Source organism: Gorilla gorilla, chromosome 20, assembly GCF_029281585.2.
Source record: "Gorilla gorilla gorilla isolate KB3781 chromosome 20, NHGRI_mGorGor1-v2.1_pri, whole genome shotgun sequence".
Classification (NCBI taxonomy): Eukaryota; Metazoa; Chordata; class Mammalia; order Primates; family Hominidae; genus Gorilla; species Gorilla gorilla.
In genome coordinates, this window is record NC_073244.2 from 68,784,557 (window position 1) to 68,808,579 (window position 24,023).

Sequence of the window (24,023 nt, forward strand, 5' to 3'; positions counted from 1 at the left end):
AGGAAGGGGTATGTAGAAAGAAATGACTCAGGAAGACTGATGAGATAAATATTGGTTCTAAGTACAATTAGGAAAGATCACCAAGTCCTACTTTACCAAAAAAAAAAAAAAAAAAAAAAAGAAAGAAGAAAGTAGGCCAAATGTAAACCATGACAAATGTTATTTTGTTATTTATTTATTTTTTTTTGAGACGGAGTCTCGCTCTGTCGCCCAGTCTGGAGTGCAGTGGCGCGATCTCGGCTCACTGCAACCTCCACCTCCCAGGTTCACGCCATTCTCCTGCCTCAGCCTCCCAAGTAGCTGGGACTACAGGCGCCCACGACCATGCCCGGCTAATTTTGTCTTTGTATTTTTAGTAGAGATGAGGTTTCACTGTGTTAGCCAGGATGGTCTTGATCTCCTGACCTCGTGATCTGCCCGCCTTGGCCTCCCAAAGTGTTGGGATTACAGGCGTGAGCCACCGCACCCGGCCCACTGCTTTCCATTTTTAAGGTCTTTATCTAGAATTAGAATTGCTGGATCACATGATAATTTTATTTTTAATTTTTTTGGAAACCTTCAGACCATTTTCCAGAATGACTGCATCATACCACATTCCCATCAGCGGTGCAGAAGGGTTCCAATTTCTCCAAATCCTCCCAATATTTCTTACATTGTGTTTTATGGATAGTAGCCATGTTAATGAAAGTGAGGTGGTTTCTTATTGCAAAGATAATGCTTTTTTAAATTTTTTCAGTCGTAATTGCTTAATAATAGAATGTGTGGCCAGACGCGGTGGCTCACGTCTGTAATCCCAGCACTTTGGGAGGCCCAGGCGGGCATATCATGAGGTCAGGAGATCGAGACCATCCTGGCTAGCACGGTGAAACCCCGTCTCTACTAAAAATATAAAACAAAGAAAAAAAAAATTAGCCGGGCGTGGTGGCAGGCGCCTGTAGTCCCAGCTACTTGGGAGGCTGAGGCAGGAGAATGGTGTAACCCGGGAGGTGGAGCTTGCAGTGAGCCGAGATTGGCCACTGTACTTCCAGCCTGAAGGACAGAGCGAGACTCTGTCTCAAAATAAATAAATAATAATAGTAATAATAATAATAATAATATAGTAGAATGTGTGTGCCTGCTGGGCATTCTATACCTTCTCAAACATTGGCATCAGACTGGACTATGCCACCCTCACTTCCTCATCCTTGTTGATTTTCATGTGTTTGATTCACAGCAAACACTGCCAACCCAGCATCACAAAGCATGATGTTATCAAAGGAAGTGTAGAGAGATCTTAGGCTGAAACTGTGGAACCCTGGAGGTGGAGGTTCATGTGTGTCAGATGTCTAATACTGCTACGCTTCCCTAAAATTGAAAGAATCAGAGTACCTGGGCTGACAGTTGCAGCTGTGGGGATAGAGAGGCAGAAAAGCAGGAGGTGTTCATTGGAGGGGGAGAGAACGGAAGAGCTCCCCTGGTCGCCTAGCAACGCGGAGACGCCCCACAGCGGACTCTGGTGAGAACAGGCAGTGGCAGAGGGGCTATTCTGCCTCAGCCAAATGTAGCTGCAGAGACTCAGGAAAGTAATGTAGATGTAGAAATTAGAAATTAATTAATTTCTTTAATTAATAACCCTCAGTTGTATATTGAGACGGTCTCCACTGATTTTTTCATGTCTACCGTTTGCATAGTTTTAGGCCAGTAGTTCCCAAAATGTAGTTTAAGGACTCCTGGGGGAATCAAGACCCTTTCTGGGGGTCCATAATTCCCAACATTTTCCTAAGAAAATTAAGAATTTACTTGCCTACCGACTTTTCAATTTATCTGCATGATGTAATACCGCAAATGTTTAAGTGGCAGATTTGAGAATCTAGCTGTCTTGTACTAAGGCGAACATTAAAGAAATTTGCAAAAAAGGCCAGGTGCAGTGGCTCACGCCTGTAATCCCAGCACTTTGGGAGGCCGAGGCGGGCGGATTACAAGGTCAGGAGTTTGAGACCGGCTTGGCCAATATGGTGAAACCCCGTCTCTACTAAAAATACAAAAATTAGCTGGGTGTGGTGGCGGGCACCCGTAGTCCCAGCTACTCAGGAGGCTGAGGCAGGAGAATCGCTTGAACCCGGCAGGCTGAGGTTGCAGTGAGCTGAGATCGCGCCACTGCACTCCAGCCTGGAGACAGAGCGAGACGCCGTCTCAAAAAAACAAAACAAAACACACAAAAAACCCCAAACCCTCAGTTGTATATTCCCAAACCCATCCTCAGTGGAGACGGTCTCCACTGTTTTTTTCATGTCTACTGTTTGCATATTTTTAGGCCAATAGTTCCCAAAATGTAGTTTAAGGACTCCTGAGGGAATCAAGACCATTTTGGGGGTCCATAATTCCCAACATTTTCCTAAGAAAATTAAGAATTTACTTGCCTACCGACTTTTCAATTTACCTGCATGATGTAATACTGCAAATGTTTGAATTAAGTGGCAGATTTAAGAACCTAGCTGTCTTGTAGTAAGGTGAACATTAAAGAAATTTGCAAACATGTAAGACAATGCTAATTTTCTTACTAATTCTTTGGAAAATACTGTATAATTGCCTATAAAAATTGTGAAATGTTAATATATAATAAGATTATTATTTTTAAGTTTTAAATGTATAATTTTCTCAGCTTCAATATATAATTGTATGTAAATATAGATCATACAAAGAAAAAATTTTAGGGGTTCTCAATATATTTAAAAAATATAAAATTGGCCTGAGATGAAAAACTTTAAGAATTACTTTCTTAGGTTAAGTTTTTAGATATCAGCTGGCTGGGTGGAAGGAATGTGCACACTCGGTGCTTTTCATACACGATGTCACATTCCCATGAAGCTATCCAGTTGTTTCCGTGGCTCTAAATTCTCATGGGAAATGTAATCCAGGTCTGTCTTGCTGTTATCAATTTTTCACGCTGCCTACCATAATTAACCCAGTGAAGAATTTCAGTGAAAGGTAGATTGAGCTATTTGTACCCGGCCTTCCAGAGAATTCCCTTTATATAGGATAAGTATAAATTCTTTTTGGGGGGCCGGCGGGGGTGGGGGTGGCGGTGTCTGGAAAGGAAGATCATAGGATAAGTTTAACATTCTTAGATGAGAAAGTCAAATGTAGATTCCTGAGTTCACAAACCCCAGCCCCAACATTCATGATGTGGGTGATCCTGGGGAAGACATCTGTCCTTCTGAGCCCACCTCCTTCACCTAGAAATGGGCGCTGGGGGTGGGGAAGGATTGGACCTGGTGCCCCCCAAGACATTGTAAGAATCAAGAAATAGTAGCTAGGTGGGGGTTTTTGGGCATTTCTACCATAAATATGAAATATAATTTTATTTTAATAATGTGACAAATAAAGAGTCATCTTCTTATTTATTATTATTATTATTTTTTGAGATGGAGTCTTGCTCTTGTTGCCCAGGCTGGAGTACAGTGGCTCGATCTCGGCTCACTGCAACCTCCGCCTCCCAAGTTCAAGCAATTCTCCTGCCTCAGCCTCCCCAGTAGCTGGGATTACAGGCGCCCACCACCAAACCTGGCTATTTTTTGTATTTTTAGTAAAGACGGGGTTTCGCCATGTTGGCCAGGCTGGTCTTGAACTCCAGACCTCAGGTGATATACACGCCTCGGCCTCCCAAAGTGCTGGGATTACAAGTGTGAGCCACCTTGCCTGGCCGAGAATCATCTTCTTTGTGAATTTTTCCCCAACCACTGTATCGATAATCGTTAAAACAAATTCCTCCTCAATGCTGTCATAAGAGGTATGCTGGTTCTGTTGTTGCCCATCCCTCATGGGGATATAACTGACTGTTTACCTGTTTCCCCCACCAGGTCATGAACTCTGAGAGTTTGAGCTGAGCCTCTAAAAGCTGTATCAATAGCACCTTGCACTGTTGAAGCAGGTAAGTGTTTTCCTTGTTACTTCTTAAGTTCAGTTGGAAACCCAACATAGCAAATCCTCTGGAATGCAGCTGAAGCAATACTAAGGCTGGGTGTGGTGGCTCATGCCTATAATCCTGTAGAGAGGCAAAAGCGGGAGGATTGCTGGAGCCCAGGAGTTCAAGACCAGCCTGGCCAACATGGCAAGACCTGGTTCTCCACAAAAAGGAAAAAAAAATGCTAAGAGGCAAGTATATAGCAATAAACTCCTACATCAAAAAAGTAGAAACATTTCAAATAAGAGATTGGGGGCAGTGGCTCATGCCTGTAATCCTAGCACTTTTGGAGGCCGAGGTGGGTAGATTGCTTGAGACCAGGAGTTCGAGACCAGCATGGGCAACATAGCGAGACCCCGTCTCTACAAAAAATCAGAAAATTAGCCAGGCGTGGTGGTGCAAGCCTGTAGCCCCAGCTACTCGGGAGGCTAGGGTGGGAGGATTGATTGAGGCTTTGAGGTAGAGGTTGCAGTGAGCTGAGATTGTGCCATTGCATTCCAGCCTGGGTGACAGAGCTAGACCCTGTCTCAAAAAAAGAAAGAGAGAAAGAAAGAGAAATAAATAAATAGAGAAAGAAAGAAAAGAAAGAAAACAAACAAGGAAGGAAGGAAGAAAGAGAAAGAAAGAAAGACAGAGAAAGAAAGAAAGAAAAAGAAAAAGAAAGAAAGAAAGAAAGAAAGACTTCAATAACCTAAGGATGCACCTCAAGAATCTAGGAAAGTGAGAACAAACCAAACCCAAAAATTAGTAGAAGAAAGTAAATAAAGCGTTGAGCAGAAACAAATAGATTGAGACCAAAAAAAATACATAAAAGATCAATGAAAAAAAATTGCTTTTACGTCGTGGTCTTGTTGACCTTGCAGGGATGGCCCCTCCCAGTTTTAGCCAATTTCTCGAGTGATAAATAACTTGCTTGAGAGCATGCCTTTTATATATAAACCACCAATCCAGAGCCCACACCCCACCCACTCTCTAACAGGGCGCTATACTCACCCCACGGCCAGGTATCACACCACTAAGAACAGCCCTTTTCCCCACATCCCACTGAGGTTATCCAAAGTGGATAACCAAAGTGGATATCCAAAGACCAGCCCTAACCTATGAAATCTGCCTCACTTCTTCCTTTCCACAGAAACTATAGCAAAGTCTTGTCCACATCCACATTTCACTCACCTCCTTCTGCCTCTGGCAGACCCTGGCGCTTTCCCCATGGGGCTGCCTGAGCTGAGACGGGCTCTCTTCTCCTGGAAACTGAGTAACACAATTTATTTCAATGATAGTCACTTCCTCATCTGTTGGCCTCAGCATACCTCCAATTTTCCATTACACAATAAATTGAAAATAATATAGGCCGGGTGTGGTGGCTCACACCTGTAATTCCAGCACTTTGGGAGGCTGAGGTGGGTGGATCACCTGAGGTCAGGAGTTTGAGACCAGCCTGACCAGCATGGCGAAACCCCGTCTCTACTAAAAATACAAAAATTAGCCGAGCTTCATGGCTGGAGCCTGTAGTCCCAGATACTTGGGAGGCTGAGGCAGGAGAATTGCTTGAACTCAGAAGGCAGAGGTTGCAGTGAGCCGAGATCATGCCGCTGCACTCTAGCTTGGGAGACAGAGCGAGACTCCATCTCAGAAAAAAAAAAAAAAAAAAAAGAAAATTGAATTGGGCCAGCCCCTCCACACCTGTGGGTATTTCTCATTAGGTGGGACGAGAGACTGAGAAAAGAAATGACACAGAGACAAAGTATAGAGAAAGAACAGTGGGCCCAGGGGACCGGCGCTCAGCATACAGAGGACCCGCACTGGCGCCAGCCCCTGAGTTCCCTCAGTATTTATTGATCATTATTTTTACTATCTTAACAAGGGGAGTGTAGAAGGACAACAGGTGGGGAGAAGGTCAGCAGGGAAACATGTGAGCAAAGGAATCTGTATCATGAGTAAGTTCATGGAAAGATACTGTGCCCGGATGTGCACGAAGGCTAGATTTATGTTTCTCTTCACCCAAACATCTCAGTGTAGCAAAGAGTCACAGAGCAGTATTGCTGCCAGCATATCTCGCCTCCAGCCACAGGGCGATTTTCTCCTATCTCAGAATAGAACGAATGGGAATGATCAGCTTTACACCCAGACATTCCATTCCCAGGGACGAGCAGGAGACAGAAGCCTTCCTCTTATCTCAACTGCAAAGAGGCCTCCCTCTTTCACTCCTCCTCCTCAGCACAGACTCTTTACGGGTGTCGAGTTGGGGGATGTAAGGTCTTTCCTTTCCCACGAGGACATATCTCAGGCTGTCTCAGTGGGGGAAACCTTGGACAATACCCAGGCTTTCTAGGGCGGAGGTCCCTGCGGCTTTCTGCAGTGCATTGTGTCCCTGGTTAATCGAGAATGGAGAATGGCGACGACTTTTACCAGGCGTACTGCCTGCAAACATATTGTTAACAAGGCACATGCTGCACAGCCCTAAATCCATTAAACCTTGATTCAATACAGCACATGTTTCTGTGAGCACAGGGTTGGGGCTAAAGTTACAGGTAAACAGCATCTCAAAGTAGAAACAATTTTTTTTGGTACAGATCAAAATGGAGTTTCTTATGTCTTCCTTTTCTGCATAGACACAGTAACAATCTGATCTCTCTTTCTTTTCCCTACAGAAAATAATATGGAGATGACAGTGTCTTGTACAACTGTGTGATGGCTTGTCTCCCCATCTCTGTGTGATTGTGTGTCCTTGAGTGTGTTGGATGGAGTGTCCTTCTGTGTGTGTGTGTCTGTGTTTCTCTCTGACTCTGTGCGGTTGAGGGCGTGTGGTCTCTCACGTATGATTGCATGTGACTGCGGATCCCCATGTGTGATTATGAGTCACGCTTCACCGGAAAGTTTGTATCTCAGCCTGGATGAGCCACAGGAATGTGTGTGTTCAGGTTTGCTGTGTGTCTATGTCTGTTTGACCTGGGCTGCTGTGTGTGCATCTTAGTCTGCTGTGTTACATCATGCGCCGTTGTGTGTGACTCTCTCTAGGACAGCCCGAGTGTGACTGTGATCATAGAGGGGATGAAGCCCCTTGTGTGTGAGTTTGTGACTGTGAGTGTGTGCTCCAGTTAGGAGGGTTTTGAGCGCTCATGTGAGTGTGTGGGAAGATTGTGGATTAATTTGCTATGGCTGCTGTAACAAAACACCACAGACTGGGTGGCCTGGGTAGACTGGGTGGCTTAACCTAATACGAATAGAAGCTTATTTTCTCCCTGTCCTGGAGCCTGGAGCCCAAGATCAAGGTGTTGAAGGAGGCTGTGTTCAGGAGGCCTCTCTCCTTGGCTTCTTGGCGGCCGTATTCTCTCGGCGTCCACACTAGGTCTTTTTTTTTGTATGCATCCCTGGTGTCACTGTGTGTGTCTAATTCCCTCCTCTATAAGGATGCCAGTCAAATGGGAGTAGGGCCAGTCCAAAAGCCTCATTTAATCCCCTCTTAAAGGCCTTGACCCCAGATAGTCACATCCTGAGGTTCTGGAGTTTAGGGAATCACCAAATAAGTTTTCAGGAGAAAACAGTGAGCCCATAACAGTGTGTTTGTGTGTGGATGTGTGGTCATGGGAGATGCTGTGAAGGTTGCCATTGCGTCCACATGACTGTGCGTGAAACAGTGATTCATGCAATTATGAAACCCATGTTGTGTGAGTTCCACAAGACCAAGGCACCTTTCATCCACTAAATGTGCACGTGTGTGTGTGTGTGTGTGTGTGTGTGATTGAAGGAGATACTATTTGTGGATAAATAAATTGAAACCTCAGGCCACTTTCCTGTCTTATATCAACCTTATTAGAATCCTGCCTACCCCAAATGCGCAATTCCAAAGGTAGAGCAAGATAGGTCCTAGGATCCGTCTGGGAAGTGCCAGGATGCCCTTCCTAGGATGCTTGGAGACAGGATTGGAGCAAGTGTTGGAAGCATGGGCTCAGGGCCAGGCAGTCCGGAGACCTCTCCTCTCTGAGCCCAGTGTTGTCTGTAAAATGCAGACACTCCTAGGACCTCACTCACAGCCAGGGGTGCGGGAGATGGCCATACATATTGTACTGTGCACTTCGGCTCCTGTTCAAAAGGATACATGGGATATGAAACCCAGCCTGCACTCTCTCCACAGCTGTGTCCATGCCAGGGCGAGAATTCCCACTGGAGTACGACATTGGTCCATCCAAAGTCCCAGAGCCTACCATGGCCATGTGCACTGTTGTCACTTGGGGAAAAAATCTTCTTAAACAGATAAACAAACATGTGAAAATGCACATATTTTAGAGTATCATCTTGTTTTTAAGCCTGGGCAACATGGTGAGACCCCTTCTCTACAAAAAAAAGTTAGCTCGGCGTGGTGGTACAAGCCTGTAGTCCCAACTACTCGGGGACTGAGGTGGGAGGATCGCTTGAGCCTGGGAGGTCGAGTCTGCAGTGAGCTGAGGTCGCGCCACTGAACAGAGTGAGACCCTGTGTAAAAAGAAGAAACAGGACAAAACAAAAACCAAAAACCAAATCTTAACTTTTGTCCGCTAATTTGAAGGAACGCGTGTGAAATCATCATTGCTGTCACTAGATGGCACTCTTGCACCATGAAAAAAATAGGCTCTAATTATTATTTTTTTACTTTTCAATTTTCAATTGTGGTAAAATACATATTACACAAAATTTACCATCTTAAGCATTTTGTGACTAATATGTGAAAGATATATCACTAATATCATAAGCCTGTGATATATGCCTTTTTTATTTTTTTAAACTATGGTATTTATCATTTTAAATATAGTCATGAATCGACAACAGGGATACATTCTGAGAATTTTGTGGTTAGGCAATTTTGACATTGTGTGAACATCTTAGAGTGAACTTACAAACACCTAGACGGTGCAGCCTACTACACACCTAGGCTCTGTGGTATAGTCTGCTGCTCCTAGGACACAAACCTGCGTGGCACGTTGCTGTACTAAATACTGTAGGTACCTGGAACACAGTGGTATTTGTGTATCTAAACATAGAAAAGGTACAGTACAAATTTGGTACTATGATCTTATGGGACCACTATAATATATGAGACCTATCATTGACTGAAATGTTACTATGCACCTCGTGACTGTATTTTTTTTTTTTTTTTTTTTTTTTTTGAGACGGAGTCTCGCTCTGTCACCCAGGCTGGAGCGCAGTGGTGCCATATCAGCTCACTGCAAGCTCCGCCTCCCGGGTTCACGCCATTCTTCTGCCTTAGCCTCCCGAGTAGCTGGGACTGCAGGCGCCCACCACCACACCCGGCTAATTTTTTGTATTTTGGTAGAGACGGGGTTTCACCATGTTGGCCAGGGTGGTCTCAATCTCCTGACCTTGTGATCCACCCTCCTCGGCCTCCCAAAGTGCTGGGATTACAGGCGTGAGCCACCACGCCCGGCCATGACTGCATTTTGAGTGTGCATCACTATTAAGTACATTCACTTGTTCTGCCACAATCTGCACCATTCCTCTTCAGAGTGCCTTTCATCTTGGAAAACAAGAACTCTGTGCCTATTAAGCAATAACTCTCCATTTCTCCTCCTTCCAGCCTCTGGAAACCACCCTTTTTATTTGCCATTCAGGAATTCTGACTCTTCTAAGTACCTCGTATACCTGGAATCATACAGTATTTTGTCCGGTTGTGATGGGCTTGTTTCAATGAACATTGTTCCTCAAAGTTCATCCAAGTCATAGCATGGGTCAGAATTTCCTTTCTTTTTAGGCCCGAATAACATGCCATTGTCTGTATAGACCCCATCTTGCTTATCCATTCACCAATTGATGGAGACTTGAGTTGCTTCCACTTTGACTATTATGAATAATGCTGCCATGCACGCGGGTGCACAAACGTCTCTTTGAGTCTCTGCTTTCAAAACTTGTGGGTAAGATTCAGAGGTAAATTGCTGGTTCATGGGTAATTTTATTTCTGTTTTTTCAGAACAGTCGGATGGTTTCCCACCACAGCTGCATCACATCACGATCGCACCAACGGTGCAGGTGTTTCAGCCTCTCCAAATCCTGTCAGTGTTGTTATATTCTGTTTAACGGATAGTGACCATGGAAATGGCAGTGAGGTAGTTCCTTATTTCCTTGCCAGGGAAAATATTGCTTTCATTTTTAATACTTATTACTTAATCATGGTATATGTCTTTGGTTATACCATGGCAATGGCTACTGAAGAGTATCCTGACACATGGATGAGGGTCAGGTCTTGACCTCTGGGGTGCTTTATTGTTAGGGCTGTTGTTAGAGTTGGCAGCAGTTGGATGAATAATGGAATATGATGAGGTGGAAGTTGTTAATTGTTTTTTTTTTTTTTTTTTTGAAACAGAGTCGTTATCTGTCGCCCAGGCTGGAGTGCAGTGGCATGATCTCAGCTCACTGCAATCTCTGCCTGCCAGGTTCAAGCAATTCTCCTGCCTCAGCCTCCCAAGTAGCTGGGACTACAGGTGCCCGCCACCATGCCTGGGTAATTTTTGTACTTTTAGTAGAGATGGGGTTTCACCATGTTTGCCAGGCTGGTCTTGAACTCCTAACTTCAGGTGATCCACCTGCCTTGGCCTCCCAAAGTACTGGGATTACAGATGTGAGCCACCTCACCTGCCCAACTGATTTTTATATTATGGCATATTATGGAAAATTGTGTAATTTTTGAGGGCGAGGAGGTAGGATTATTGTGTGAAGATTCTTTAGGTGAGGCAGCCTTGTATAGTTACAGATGCTGATTGGTGGTGGTTGCTGGTTGATCTGTATTTGTGAGCATTTATCTTGCAATTGAGCGTACTCAGGGGAACAGGTTAGATAACTAAAAATAGAGTTAGAAGAGACAGGATAAGGAAAGAGAAGAAGTAGAGTTTAATTAGGCCTTTTTGGGCGGATATGAAAGTGGAGGCTGAAGTTTGGATTTGGACAATGTTTTTTGGTATTGATTTCTCTAGTCAGATTAGTCTAGTAGAAGAGACACTAAACATTGCCTTGTGTCTAGATTTGTGTGCGGGGTTGTATGGTGTACTGTGATTGGATAAAAACCTAGTATAGGCCGGGTGTGGTGGCTCATGCCTGTAATCCCAGCACTTTGGGAGGCCGAGGAGGGTGGATCACCTGAGGTCAGGAGTTTGAGAATCAGCCTGACCAACATGGAGAAACCCCATTTCTACTAAAAATACAAAAATTAGCTGCGCGTGGTGGTGCACGCCTATAATCCCAGCTACTTGGGGAGGCTGAGGCAGGAAAATCGCATGAACCCAGGAGGTGGAGGTTGCCATGAGCCAAGATTGAGCCACTGCACTCCAGCCTCGGTGACAGAGCGAGACTCCGCCTCAAAAACAAAAAACAAACAAACAACAACAACAACAAAAACCTAGTATATTTGAGAACTGGAATGTTTGTGATGGGTATTCAAGTTTAAAGTCATTGGTTATGAGATTAAGATCTGTTGCTACCGAGAAGCCCATTGGGAACTGCACAGCTTCTCAAACCTTGGACCCAGATTGGCCCACGCCACCCTCACTCCTCATCCATGTTGATTTCAGTTGGTTATTGCTGTTCTTCACGGTGACCACTGACACTCCAGTACCACAAAGATGTCAGCAAAGGAAATGTAGAAGGATCTAAGGTGGAGACCATGAACCCCTGGAGCCTTTAGTTCATGTGGTGTCAGGAGATATTGAATATTGCCGTTCTTCCCTTAAATTTCAAGCATAGAGGTAACTCTGCAGACACTTGCAGCTGTGAGGATGGAGCAGAAGGAATGCTGTACGTGTTCATTGGAGGGGGAGAGAATGGAGGCGCTAATCTGGTTGCCAGGCAATGCTCAGTGTCCTTGGAGATGACTCATGGTGGAATTAGAATGAGAACACGCAGTGGGGGAGGGACTCTTCTGCACCAGCAAAATGCAGCTGTAGAGACTAATAAACTGTATGGAAGTCCCACAGTCTTCCAAATGGATAATCTGTCATTTATATATTCAGATAATCTCCATTTATATTTTCAGGTCTCTTATTTGTGTATCTCTCAGGCCACTAGTTCTCAAAATATTGTTCAAAACCTCATGGCAGAATCAAGATCCTTTCAAAGGGCACACAATTCCAAACTATTTTCCTAGGAACATTAAGATTTTATTTGCCTTTTCTCTTCGTAGCTTTTTCTGCAAGATATAGTGTTCCAGGTGTTTGAATTCAGAAGATGATTGGAGAGGATTAAAGGGAGTCGTAAAATGTTAGACGAGGCTGGGTGCGGTGGCTCACGCCTGTAATCCCAGCACTTTGGGAGGCCGAGGCAGACAGATCACCTGAGGTCAGGAGTTCAAGACCAGCCTGGTCAACACGGTAAAACCCTGTCTCTGCAAAAATACAAAGAATACAACAATAGACAGGCATGATGGTGGGTGCCTGTAATCCCAGCTACTCGGGAGGCTGAGGCAAGAGAGTCGCTTGAATCTGGGAGATGGAGGAGCCGAGATGGCGCCACTGCATTCCAGCCTGGGCGATGGAGCAAGACTCCCTCTCCAAAAAAAAAAAAAAAAAGAATCCCACAGCCCCACCATTGACGATGACCTGTCCATGGTGTTGAAGGACCCATTGGGTCTGTGAACTCTTACACAGGTAAGGGAGGTAGTTGATGCCTACTGACTTATGCAATGGCGACTTCAAAGTATATTTCTAAAATAAATTGAAACCAAGATTCCTTGTTTGATAACCAAGAAAAGAAGACCCCAATTGGGTCGTGTTCTGCCCACATCTTCACATAAAGACTGATTATGCATTTATCTCATCACTCAGCATTAGGGTAGTAAGTGCCATGTGTTAGCCTCCTCCTGTTGGGATCTGAGGGCCACAAATTATCTTTTCAGTGACAGCTGTTTTCTGATTGATTGGTATCACCTTACTTCATATTTTCTATGAAGGATCCATCTTTTACGTCAATGTGGAGGTGAAAGTTTCCTGAGCGATGGATTGATAGCTCATCTCCCTATGTCTCTGTGATTGTGTGTCCTTGACTGTGTTGATTGTGTGTCCTTGACTGTGTTAACTGTGTGTCCCTCTGTGAGTGTGCGTTACCTTGTTTGTGGTTGTATTTCTCTATGATTCTGTGTGGTTGAGAATGTCTTGTCTTGAACGGATGATTGGATATAACTGTGTGTGTGTGTGTGTGTGTGTGTGTGTGTGTGTCTGTATTTGTATTTGAGTTCAAATAAGCCTGCAGCACATTGTGTGTTTGTGTCTTTCTGTGTGAATGTGTCTATGTTTGATCAGGAAATGCTGGTGATTCTTCATCTTGGGTGGTTGTGTTTTATCGTCTGTCATTGTGTGTGACTCTAAGAACTGTCCACATGTGACTGTACTTGCATGAGGGATGAAGCTCCCTGTGTGTGAGTTAGTCATGGAGTTTGTGCACTGGTTAGGTAAGTTTGCATCTTGAGTGTGTGTGAAAGTGTATATACTAATTTGTTAGAGCTGCCAAAACAAAACACCACATCCCGGGCAGCTTGAACAACAGACATGTGTCTACTTACCTTTCTGGAGGCTGAATTTTGAGATTAAGATGTCAGCAGGGCTGGTTTCTCTTGAGGCTGCCTCTGTAGATTGTGACCAATGCTTTCTTGCTGTCTGTAACAGTCTTTCCTGTGTGTGTCCATCTCTGATGTCTCTTTGTGTCCATATTGCTGCTTCTATAAGAAGAAATTGGATTAGAGCCCACCCTAAGGACCTCATTTAACTTAATCATCTCTTTAAAAACCATATCACCAAATACAGCCACAATATGAGGTACTGTGTTTGGGAAGAGGAGGCAGTATTCAGATCATAACAGTGTGTTTGCGTGTGGATGTGTGCATGCTTAAGAAGTGGTTTGAAGACCATTTATTCTGCATGGCCTTGCATGAAAACATGTGATTCATACTATTACAATCTCCTGCATATAAGCTAGGCTAGCTCAGTGTGTGTGTGTGTGTGTGTGTGTGTGTGTGTGTGTGTCTGTGTCTGTGACTTTACTGGAGTTTTGGAGAATACTTCAGGGACATACAAATTGGGTTCTATTTCCACTCTCCCTGCCTTATACCTACTTCACTAGGACCCTGCACACTTCAAAAGCCCCATCCAGAGGTTGAGGAACAGTTTCAGATCTGGACTCTCTTCTCTGGGAAGTGCCCAGAATACCTCTCCTTAGATGCTCAGAGACAAGATGGGAGCAAGTGATGGAGGCATGGGTCCAGGGCCAGACAGCCTGGAGACCTCCCCTCTCTGAGCCCAGCATCCTCCACTGTAAAATGCAGATGCTCCTAGGACCTTACTCACAGCCAGGGCTACTGGGGATGGCGGGATGGCTGTGCATATTGTAGACTGCACTGAGGCTCTGATCCAAGGAGATGACCTGGATGTGAACTCCAGCCTGTATTCTCTCCATAAACCGTGTCCAAGCCGGGGCTTCAGGCTTCCTACCATAGCGTAGCATTGATCTCTCCAAAGCCAGGAAGCCTACCATGCCCATGTGTGCAGTTATTGTCATTTTGGGGAAAAACCTTATTAAACAGAAAAGGAGACTTATAAAAACATACCCTTAGCCGGGCATGGTGGTGTATGCCTGTAATCCCAGCTATTCGGGAGGCTGAGGCAGGAGAATTGCTTGAACCCAGGAGGCGGAGGTTGTGGTGAGCCAAGATTGTGCCATTGCACTCCAGCCTGGGCAACAAGAGCGAAACTCCATCTCAAACAAACAAACAAACAAACACAAACAAAAAAATACCCATTTTGGCCGGGCAAGGTAGCTCACGCCTGTAATCCCAGCACTTTGGGAGGCCGAGGTGGGCGGATCACCTGAGGCTGGGAGTTGGAGACCAGCCTGGCCAACATGGTGAAACCCCCTCTCTACTGAAAACACAAAGATTAACAGGCGTGGTGGCACACGCCTGTAATCCCAACTACTTGGGAGACTGAGGCAGGAGAATCGCTTGAACCCAGGAGGCGGAGGTTGCAGTGAGCTGAGATCGGGAAACTGCACTCCAGCCTGGGTGACAGAGTGAGACTCTGTCTCAAAACAAAAAACAGAAAACAAAAAACAAACCAAAAAAATACCGTCTTAATAATATCTTTTTGTTTCCTCCTTTCTTCCCATTTGAAGGCATGTCTGGGAAATTTTCAAATGCCTTTGCTTACGCTAGATGGCAATCTGGCATCATGGTAAAATTGGCTTTTATTTAACTTTTTTATTTTTACTTTTAAATTTTTAATTGTAGCAAAATATATATTACACAAATAAGCCATCTTAAGCATTTTGTTACCAATATGTTAATAATATGTTACCCATAGAATAAGTTTATTATTTTAATTTTTTTTATATTCTTAAACCGTGGTAAAATAGTACAATTGAATATTCACCTTTTTACCTAGAGTCAGGACTCACCTAAGGGCAGAGATGTGTTCTGAGGATTGTGTTTTTAGGTGATATTGTCATTGTGTGAACATCCTAGAGTGTGCTTACACAAACCTTGGTGGTAGAGCCTGCTGCTCCTAAGCTACAAGCCTTTTCAAGATGCTACCGTACTGAATTCCGTGGGGGACTTTAACACAATGGTAAGCATTTGTGTAATTGAACATGTCTAAACATAGAAAAGATACAGTAAAAATTTGCTGCTAAAATCTTATGAGACCACTGTTCTGTATATAATATAATGTCATTGACCGAAATGTTGGTATGTGGCTCATAACTGTATATATATATATATACTTTTTGGAGATAGAGTCTCCATCTTGTCTCCCATCTTGTCTCTGAGCATCTAAGGAGAGGTATTCTGGGCACTTCCCAGAGAAGAGAGTCCAGATCTGAAACTGTTCTCAACCTCTGGATGGGGCTTTTGAAGTGTGCAGGGTCCTAGTGAAGTAGGTATAAGGCAGGGACTTATACCTTTGGAGACAGAGTCTCGCTCTATCCCCCAGGATGGAGTGCAGTGGTGCGATCTTGGCTCATTGCAGCCTCTGCCCCCTGGGTTCAAGTGATTCTCATGCCTCAGCCTCCCGAGTAGCTGGGATTACAGGCGCGCCACCACGCCTGGCTAATTTTTGTATTTTTCGTAGAGATGGCGTTTCGCCATGTTGGCCAGGCTGGTCTCGAACTCCTGACCTCAGGTGATCCACCTGCCTTGACCACCCAAAGTGCTGGCATTACAGTAATGAGGCACCGCACTCAGCATATATATATATATATATATATATATATATATATATATATATATATATATAGTTTGTTTTTGTTTGTTTGTTTTTGAGACAGAGTCTTGCTGTGTCACCCAGGCTGGAGTGCAGTGGTGTGATCTTGGCTCACTGCAACCTCCGCCTCCCGGGTTCAAGCGATTCTCCTGCCTCAGCCTCCCAAGTAGCTGGAACTACAGCATAACTATATTTTTAAGTGTAAAGTTCAGCAATTAAGTACATTTACTTGTTGTATCCTAATCTGTCCCATACATCTTCAGAACTCCTTTAGTCTGGGAAAACCACGACTCTGTACCCATTAAGGAATAACTCTCCACTTCCCTTTTCCAGCCCCTGGCAATCACCATTTTATTTTCTATTTCTATGAATTTGACTCTTCTAAGTACCTCGTATACCTAGAATCATATATTATTTGTCCTTTTGGTGTGGATTTATTTCAACTGACAGCATTCTTCAGGCTTCATCCAGATTGTAGCACCTGTCAGGATTTCCTTTACTTTTGTTCAATTTTTATTTTGGAATCATGGGATACATGTGCAGGTTTGTTGCAAAGGCATACTGCCTGATGCTGAGGTTTAGGATATGACTGAACCCATCACTCAGGTAGTAGGCATGGTACCTGATAGGTAGTTTTTCAACCTGTGTCCTTCTTCCTCTCTCCCTTCTTTGGTTGTCCACAGTGCCTGTTGTTTCCATTTTTATGTCCATGTACACCCAATATTTAGCTCCTGCTTATAAGTGAGAACATGTGGTATTTAGTTTTCTGTTTTGAGGTAATTTGCTTAAGAAAATGGTCTCCAGCTGCATCCATATCGCTGCAAAAGACATGGTTTCATTCCTTTTTTTTTTTTTGAGGTGGAGTTTCGCTCTTGTTGCCCAGGCTGCAGTGCAATGGCACGATCTTGGCTCACTGCAACCTCCACCTGCCGGGTTCGAGTGATTCTCCTGCCTCAGCCTCCCAAGTAGCTGGGATTACAGGCGCATGCCACCATGCCAGGCTAATTTTGTATTTTTAGTAAGAGATGGGGCTTCTTCATGTTGATCAGGCTGGTCTCGAACTCCTGACCCCATGTGATCTGCCCACCTTGGCCTCCCAAAGTGCTGGGATTACAGGTATGAGCCACCGTGCCTGGCTGGTTTTATTCCTTTTTATGGCTGCATAATATTCCACAGTGTACGTGTGCAACACTTTCTTTATCCAATCCACTGTTGATGGGTACATAGGTTCATTCCATGTCTTTGTTGTTGTGAATAGAATGGTAATGAGCATACAGGTTCATGTGTCTGTTTAGCAGAATGATTCATTTTCCTTTGGGCATATACCCAGTAATAGGATTGCTGGGTTGAATAGCAGCTCAACTCTTAGTTCTTTGAGAAATCTCCAAACTGCTCTCCACAGTGGCTGGACTAATTTACACTAATTTGCATTTCCACCAGAGTATGTAAGCGTCCCCCTTTCTCTACAGCCTTGCTGATATGTTATTTTTTTGACTTTTTAACCAAAACTTGGTTAACGAGCAACTTGGGTTGCTTCCACTTTTTTTTTTTTTGAGATGGAGTCTCGCTCTGTCGCCCAGGCTGGAGTGCTGTGGTGCCATCTCGGCTCACTGCAAGCCTGCCTCCCAGGTTCATGCCATTCTCCTGCCTTAGCCTCCCAAGTAGCTGGGACTACAGGCACCCGCCACCGCGCCCGGCTAATTTTTTTGTATTTTTTAGTAGAGACGGGGTTTCACCGTGTTAGCCAGGATGGTCTCGAACTCCTGACCTCATGATCCGCCCGCCTTGGCCTCCCAAAGTGCTGGGATGCTTCCACTTTTGACTCTCATGACTAATGCTGCTATGCCCATGGGTGTACAAATATCTCTTTAATTTTCTGCTTCCATTATTTCTGGGTAATATCCAGAGGTAGAAAGATAATTTCATTTTTATTCTTTTCAGAACTGTTGTAATTTTTTTTTTCACAGAATCTGCATCTCATCACAATTGCACCAAGAATGCAGATGTGCCAACTTCTCCAAGCCCTGTGGGTGGTTGTTATCTTCTGTCTTATGGATAGTGGCCATGGACATGGGAATGAAGTGGTTCATTATCTCTTTGCCAAAGAAAAAAATATTTCTTTCGCTTTTCAATAATAATTACTTAATAATGGGACGTATTTGTTGGTTCCTGCACAACTTCTCAAATGTCGGAATCAGACTAGACTGTGTCACCCTGATGTCCTCATCCTCATTGATTTTCATGTGGTTATTGTTTTTTTCATAGATACCACTGATAACCCAGCATCACAAAGATATGATGACTGCAAAAAATAAAAAAAAAAAAACGAGAGAACCAATGTAGAAACCATGAATCCCTGCAGTTTATACTTAATGACTTAATGTGGTGACAGAAGATATGAAATATCACCATACTTCCCTTAAAACTAAACTGTAGGGTTACCTCTTTAGACAGATGTGGCTATAAGGTTACAACAGCGGGGATGCAATGCATGTTCATCAGATCAGGGAGAGAATGGAGAAGGTGACCTGGTTGCCGAGCAACCCTCAGTATCCTTGGAGATGAGTCACCATGGAAACAGCAATAACTCTTCATTTCCTTTTTTCCAGCCCCGACAACCACCATTTTATTTTCCATTGCTATGAATTTGACTCTTCTAAGTACCTCATGTACCAATAATCAGGTACCTAAGTACCTCATATACCTGGACAGTGGTGGGGGATGGCGGGGAAGAAGTTCCTCCTCAGCCAAGGGAGCTGTGGAGACTAAGGAAAGTGATTGGATGTTCCACAGTTTCTTTCATGGACAACCTCTTGTTTACTCAAATGATCTCCACTTATAATCTCCTGTATATCATTTGTATATCTCTTAGATCACTTTTTCCCAAAAATGTAGTTCCAGGACTCCGGGGGGAATCAAGATTTGGAATCCACAGTTCCAAATAATTGTCCTAAACACATGAAAAGTTTATTTGCATTTTCCCTCATTTTCTCTGGATGACATAATATTGCACGTTTGATTTAAGTAGACAATTTGATCATAGCCATCTAGTGGTAAGGAAAACATTAAAGATATTTGCAGAAATGAAAAGCAACACCACCTTTATTGCGAAGTTTGTTTGGAAAATGCAAGCGTACATTTTTCTGTTGTGCGTCGTTTCACTGCGCTTCACAGATACTGAGTATTTTCGAATGGAAGGTTTGTGCAAGTCTGCATTGGCAAGTCTGAGAGTGCCATTTTCCTAAAGTATGTGCTACAGAGAAGTCAGTGCCTGGCTTCAAAGCTTCAAAGGACAGGCCGACTCTCTTCTTAGGAACTAATGCAGCTGGTAATGTTCAGTTAGATCCAATGCTTTTTTTACTATTCCAAAAGTCCTAGGACTCTTTATTTATTTATTTATTTATTTATTTATTTATTTTGTGAGGCAGAGTCTTGCTCTGTTGCCCAGGCTGGAGTGCAGTGGCACAGTCTTGCCTCACTGCAACCTCCACCTCCCGAGTTCAAGTGATTTTCCTGCCTCAGCCTCCTGAGTAGCTGGGATTACAGGTTGCACCACCATGCCCGGATAAGTTTTCTATTTTTAGTAGAGACAGGGTTTTGCCTTGTTGGCCGGGCTGGTCTCAAACTCCTGACCGCAAGTGATTTTGCTGGTTTTGGCCTCCCAAAGTGCTGGGATTACAGGTGTGAGCCACCATGCATGGCCTAAAAATTCTAGGACTCTTCAGGATTGTGCAAAACCTACTCTACCTGTGCTCTATAAATGGAACAAGGTCAAAATATCAACATCAATAGGAGTTTGAAAGAAGTTGATTCCAACTCCTATTTGATGACTTTGTGGGGTTCAGGAGTTCAACGGAGGAAGTCACTGCAGATGTGGTAGAAAGAGCAAGAAAACTGGAATTAGAATTAGAGCCTAAAGATCTGACTGAATTCTGTAATCTCATAAGAAAGTTTTAGCAGATGAGGAGTTGAGGAGTTGCTTTTTTTTTTTTTTTTTTTTTTGAGAGACAGAGTCTCGCTCTCACTCTGTCACCCAGGCTGGAGTGCAGTGGCACAATCTTGCCTCACTGCAACCTCCACCTCCTGGGTTCAAGCGATTCTCCTGCCTCAGCCTTCCGAGTAGCTGGGACTACAGGCACGTGCCACTATGCCTGGCTATTTTTTTTTTTTTTGTATTTTTAGTAGAAACAGGGTTTCACTGTGTTAGCCAGGATGGTCTGAATCTCCTGACCTTGTGATCCATCCCCCTCAGCCTCCCAAAGTGCTGGGATTACAGGAGTTGCTTCTTTTGAATGAGCAAAGTAAGTGGTTTCTTGAGATGGAGGCTACTCCTTGAGAAGATGCTGTGAACGTTGTAGAAATGACAGCAAAGAATTTAGAATTTAGATTATATCCTCCAGTTCACAATATCCCCACCTTAATGTAAAATATATTATTGCTAAAAAATTATAAGAATCACCTGACCCTTCAATGAGTCATAACCATTTTTCTGGTGGAGGGTCTTGCCTCAATGTTGATGGCTGCAGACTGATCATGGTGGTGGTTGTTCAAGGTTGAGGTGGCCGTGGCAATTTCTTAAAATATTTCTCTGTAGCATGTGATGCTGTTTGGTAGCATTTTACACACAGAACTTCTTTTAAAATTGAAATCCATCCTGTCAAAACCTGCTGCTGCTTTATCAATTAATTTTATATTTTATTTTTTATCTTCCAGTTTACAAACCCCAGCCCCAACATTCATTATGTGGGTGATCATGAAGAAGCTACCTGTCCGTTCTGATCCTCACAATACATTGTAAACAATCAATAAATAATAGCTTGTTTTTTTGCATTTCTAGTGTAAATATGGAATACAATTCTATTGTAATGATACAGCAAAAAAAGTGTTAGAAAGAAGAGTCACTTTCTTTGTGAGTTTTTCCCCAACCATGGTATCCACAATTGTTAAAGCAATTTCCTCCTCAATATTGTCCTAAAAGATGTGCTAGTTTTTTTCTTCCCCATCTCTCATGGTGAAATAACAGATAGTTTACCTGTTTTCCCCTCCAGGCCATGAACTCTGAGAATTTGGGCTGCATTTTTAAAGCTGTATCACTGGCAGTTTGTACTCAAAAAGCAGGTAAATATTTCCCTGGTTACCCCTTGATTTAAGAAGGAAACACAATACACCTAAACCTATAGGATAGAGCAAAAGCAGTACTAAGAGAGAGGCTTATAGCAAAAAACTCATACTTAGAGAAGTAGAAAGACTTTCAAATAAATATATTAATCATCCACCTAGAAAACCTGGAAATGCAAGAACAAATCAAACCTAAAATTAGTAAAGAAAAGAAATAAGGAGCAGGGCAGAAATAAATGAAATTGAAGCTAAAAACAATTACCAAAGATCAATCAGACAAAAAGTTCATTTTTGGAAAAAATAAACAAAATTGAGAAATCTTTAGCAGACTATGAGAAAAAGAAGGGAAAAAATCCAAATAAATAAATCAGAGACAAAAAGGAGACATTAAACTGCTACCAAAGAAATATGAGGGATTATTAGTGGCTATTTTGAACAACTATTTTCTAATAAATTGGAAAATCTTGATTCTTCCTATCCATGAGCATGGAATGTTCTTCCATTTGTTTGTGTCCTCTTTTATTTCGTTGAGCAGTGGTTTGTAGTTCTCCTTGAAGAGGTCCTTCACATCCCTTGTAAGTTGGATTCCTAGGTATTTCATTCTCTTTGAAGCAGTTGTGAATGGGAGTTCACTCATGATTTGGTTCTCTGTTTGTCTGTTGGTGTATAAGAATGCTTGTGATTTTTGCACATTGATTTTGTATCCTGAGACTTTGCTGAAGTTGCTTATCAGCTTAAGGAGATTTTGGGCTGAGACGATGGGGTTTGCTAGATATACAGTCATGTCATCTGTAAACAGGGACAATTTGACTTCCTCTTTTCCTAATTGAATACCCTTTATTTCTTTCTCTTGCCTGATTTCCCTGGCCAGAACTTCCAACACTATGTTGAATAGGAGTGGTGAGAGAGGGCATCCCTGTCTTGTGCCAGTTTTCAAAGGGAATGCTTCCAGTTTTTGCCCATTCAGTATGATATTGGCTGTGGGTTTGTCATAAATAATTTTGAAAAAAATGAATAAATTATTGGGCACATTAAACCTACCGAGATTGAAACATGAAGAAATAAACAACTTTAATAGACCAATAACAAATGACTATATAGAAACAGTTAAAAAAAAGTGTTCCATGAAATAAGAGCCCAGGACTTGATGGTTTTACTGCTAAATTCTAGCAAACATTTGGATGAGAACTAATGCCAAATCTACTCAAACTCTTCCAAAATATTGAAGAGAAGAGAATACTTTCAAATTCATTCTATGAGCACAGAATTATCCTGATACTAATATCAGAAAAAGATACAACAAAAAAGGAAAACTATGAGCCAATATTCCTGATGAACATAGAAGCAAAAATCCTCAAGAAAATGGTAGGAGACTGAATTCAACACGTAAAAAGATCATTCATCATGATCAAGTAGAATTCATCCCAGGGATGCCAAAGAGGTTTAACATATGCAAACAAGTAAACACATTAGCAAAATCACAGACAAAAACCATATCATTGTTTTAATAGATGCTGAAAAAGCATTTAATAAAACTCAATATCCCTTCATGAAAAAAACTGTTAAACAGGGTATGAAAGGAACGTGCCCCCAGATAGTAAAAGCCATGTGTGACAAATCCACTGCTAACATCACAATAAATGGAGACAAATAAGAAGGCTTTCCTTTAAGATCTAGTATAAAGGAATGAGGCCCAATTTCACCACCTGTATTCAGCACAGTTCTAGAAGTCCTAGCCAAAGCAGTTAGACAAGAGAAAAAAGTAAAGGGCGTCCAAACTGGAAAGAAAGAAGCCAAATTGTCTTTGTTTGCAGATAACATAATCTTATATTTAGAAAACCTAAATATCCCACCAAAGAAGACTGTTAAAATTGACGAATGAATTCAAGAAAGTTGTATGATACAAAATCAAAATGTAATAGATAGATTTTTATATGCCATCAGTAAACAATCTGAAAAGGAAATCAAGAAAGCAATCCCATTTGCAATAGCTACAAAAAATTACCTAGAAATAAATTTAAATAAAGAAGTGAAAGATCTCTACAATGAAAACTATAAAACAGTGATGAAAAATATTAAAGAAGTCACAGAAAAATGGAAAGATATCCCATTGTGATGGGTTGAAAGAATTAATATTGTTAAAATTTTCATACTACTGCAGCAATCTACAGATTCAATGCAATCCCTATCAAAACACCAGTGACATTTTCCACAAAAATAGAAAAAAAATTCTAAAATTTGTATGGAACCATAAAAGACCCTGAATACTGAGCAAAGAGAACAAAGCTGGAGACATTACACTACCAGACTTCAAAATATGCTGCAAAGCTATAGTAACAAAAACAACATGGTACTGGCATTAAAAAACAGGTACATAGTCTGGGCACGGTCATTCACACCTGTAATCCCAGCACTTTGGGAGGCCAAGGCTGGTGAGTCACCTGAGGTCAGGAGTTCGAGACCAGCCTGGCCAACATGGTGAAACCCCATCTCTACTAAAAATATGAAAAAACTTAGCTGGGTGTGGTGACAGATGTCTATAATCCTAGCTACTCAGGAGGCTGAGGGAGGAGAATCACTTGAACCCTGGAGGCGGAGGTTGCAGTGAGCTGAGATCACACCGTTGCACTCCAGCCTGGGCGACAAGAGTGAAACTCCATCTCAAAAAAAAAAAAAAAAAATCCGAAAAAACAAAATAAAACAAAAAACATGTAAATATAATTAAACAGAATAGA

At 42.7% G+C, this 24,023-nt stretch overlaps 1 long non-coding RNA gene across 2 annotated transcripts in view; it reads left to right on the top strand.

Moving 5' to 3' along the window:
- LOC115931653 (uncharacterized) overlaps nucleotides 1-24,023 on the top strand; it is a 127,850-nt gene that overhangs the window by 8,588 nt on the left and 95,239 nt on the right. The window contains exons 2-3 of one of the 2 annotated variants that reach the window (XR_010132069.1): nucleotides 3,840-3,910; nucleotides 21,219-21,288. This is a non-coding gene — a long non-coding RNA (uncharacterized lncRNA). The remainder of the gene's footprint in view (nucleotides 1-3,839; nucleotides 3,911-21,218; nucleotides 21,289-24,023) is intronic. The other variant, XR_010132068.1, reaches the window with a different exon arrangement.